The sequence below is a fragment of the Anopheles aquasalis genome, chromosome 3, assembly GCF_943734665.1.
Source record: "Anopheles aquasalis chromosome 3, idAnoAquaMG_Q_19, whole genome shotgun sequence".
Taxonomy (NCBI): Eukaryota; Metazoa; Arthropoda; class Insecta; order Diptera; family Culicidae; genus Anopheles; species Anopheles aquasalis.
In genome coordinates this window covers 4,675,001-4,677,500 of record NC_064878.1, presented here as the reverse complement: position 1 = coordinate 4,677,500, position 2,500 = coordinate 4,675,001, and the positions used below count along the sequence as shown (strand labels likewise).

The 2,500-nt window shown below is 50.4% G+C and overlaps 1 protein-coding gene across 7 annotated transcripts in view; it reads left to right on the top strand.

Annotated features, from left to right (window-relative positions):
- LOC126575709 (teneurin-m) overlaps positions 1-2,500 on the top strand; it is a 471,232-nt gene that overhangs the window by 301,808 nt on the left and 166,924 nt on the right. The window lies entirely within an intron of this gene.

Genomic DNA, 2,500 nt, shown 5'->3' with positions numbered 1-2,500 from the left:
TCTTGATTCTTGGCCCCTGAATCGTGCGGATCCAAGTGTGCCGCGAGCGCGTCTCGAGTGATTTGCGGATTTTCTCGCGTGTTTCTGCTGTGCTTGTGTGCGTGCGGGCGTGTATGTGTGCTGATGAATGGAGCACCCAACGGTGGGTGCATGTGGGTGCGGAAAATCCCCCTTCCTCTGCCGACCCGCCCCCTCCCTGGCTTCATACTAAAACCAAAACAATAAATCGATAAACACGACGAACGAACCGTTTGAGGTGTTCGGCCTACTGGTGTGTTCGGTCAAGGCTGCTACTGCTGCTGGTGGTGGTCGTGCGAAATTCCAGAGAAAAACCATGTTGAAGGCACCGTGGGAAAATCAGGATCGTTAGGTGAAAAGGCGAGTGAGAACGAGAGAGAGAGCTTCAAAAAGAGTGAGAGAGAGAGAGAGAGAGAGAGAGCGCCACCGTTTTCTTTCCTTTCGGTGAGCCTGCGGATCGGCGAATTTTCCTGCGAAAAGAAGCAAATTTTCGTGAATCGATCACGGTTCGGTGTGTGTGCCTGGTGTGGCTGGTGTGCGACGCAGTTTCCCGGTTTCGTCCTTTTTGGGCCCCCGTTTTCCTTCTTTTCCTCTCTCTCTCTCCCTCTCTCGCGCTCACCGCAGGATCATCACCAGCGTCGAATTTTCCGCTCGGTGTGTGTCCTTTCCGCAGAGCACGTATTTTTGGCGAAAATTTCGTGAGATTTTCGCCACTTTTCTCGCTCTCCGGGCGCTCTCTTCGCCCGTTTATCGCCAGCTGAAGCAGCACACCACCATCCGCATGAGGAAAAAGGGGGGATTGAGGTTGTAGGAAAAGCATCCTGGAACAACTGCTTCTGGTGCTGGCCAGCGGCTGTGCGAGTCCCTATTCGACGCAAAAGGTCCTTGACGTTTCAACCAACCACCCCCTTTTCTGCGATGTTGGGAGGACAGAGAGAGGGAATTTGCCGAATTTTTCCTCTAGTGGTGGCCCCCGGAAAAGCGTAATTCAAGTCCAGCGGCATCGACCGATTGCGATTCCTTTCACGGATCGTGTGCAAAGGGTGCCTAATGCTTCGTAGTGGGTGCAGCATTCCTCGTGACCCATTTTTTTTTCTGGGGCTCGCGCGGAAACGAAGGAAAATGAAACTGCCAGCCAGCCGTCCACAGAAGTGAGTCAGCGCGTTCTTATGGCAAAAGAAGAAGAAGGGACATCCAATGACCTTCTGGTAGACGGAATGAGAATGGTAGAAGGGAATTTGCTTCGTTCTTCTTCCACTTTCGTTACCGCATTTAGGCGACCCCGGAAGCACGCGGCTCCTCAGCTGGGTTTTTATTAATTTATTGATTTTCCCAGACCACCACCAAGGAGAAACGAGGGAGCAAAAGAAGAAGCGTATGTTTGTTGTGTACCCTACATTTAGAGCCTCCTCCGCCTGGGGAATGTTCAGGCCGCTTCTCTGGCGACATCCCGATCCCAGTAAGGAAAAAAAAGGTCCAACAGAGCAGCACGCAAGACAAGGCCATCTTAGCACGAGATAAGCCGTCTCATGCGTCCCGATATTGTCTTCGTGTTTAGCGTTCCCGTTATCTGGAGGACATGATGGTGTACCTCCTCCTCCTCCCTCTCTTCTGTGTCTTTTCCTTTTTTTGTCTGTGACTCACGGACGGACCACGAGACCTCCCTCTACCTGCTCGCGGCAATACCTTCTTAGAACACAGCATTGGGTCGGTCCTCCGTTCGTTCGGTCGAGGGCCTTGGTACCAGAAGACAGCTCAGGGTCTCTATCCTGCTGCTGAAGGCCGATAAGCGCCAGCAGCAGCGCCTTTCTACTGGAAGACACTGGACTCTCTGGAGGAGCGACGGTCAAACATTCCTTTTGTGAGAGGAACACAGCGAGGAATGACGAGTCTTATCCGGATCTTGCCGTGTGTGTTGTGGGCCTGTTGGTATTCGGGTTCTTCCAGATGTGTCTCCTTTTTACCCCCTTTTTAACTACCTGATACCCTCGATTCATCATCTTCTTTCATGCGTTTAGCTTGTGTGTCTTGTCTGCTGGTTTCTCTTCTTTTGTTCTATTCTCCTCGATTGTGGTTGTCTGCTGGTTGTGTGTTTTTGTTTTGTTTAATGTTAATGTTTTATGGTGGCATTCGACGGTTTCATCATCATCACTCTCGTCATCATCGATTGCACCTGCTTCAATGCAATGCTCCGAAACAGAAGGACATTCCTCTCGTCGAATGCTGGTAGTGAAAAGAGGAAAAACCAAATATTCCAGTGACCAGAGCAGAGTGCAACAAGGAACTAGTGTGTGCGAGTGTGACAGACCGAAATGGTGCTTATCAGTGACAAATAGCGAAATAATGCGAAAATTTATGAAACATTCGATAACTCTGTGTCCCTTCTCCGGTGACAGTTTTCCGCGGATTTTTCCGGATCCTTTTCCACGCCGTTTTTTTTTGTGCCCCTCTTTATCGAATGTGTTTTGTGAGTTTGTCTCTC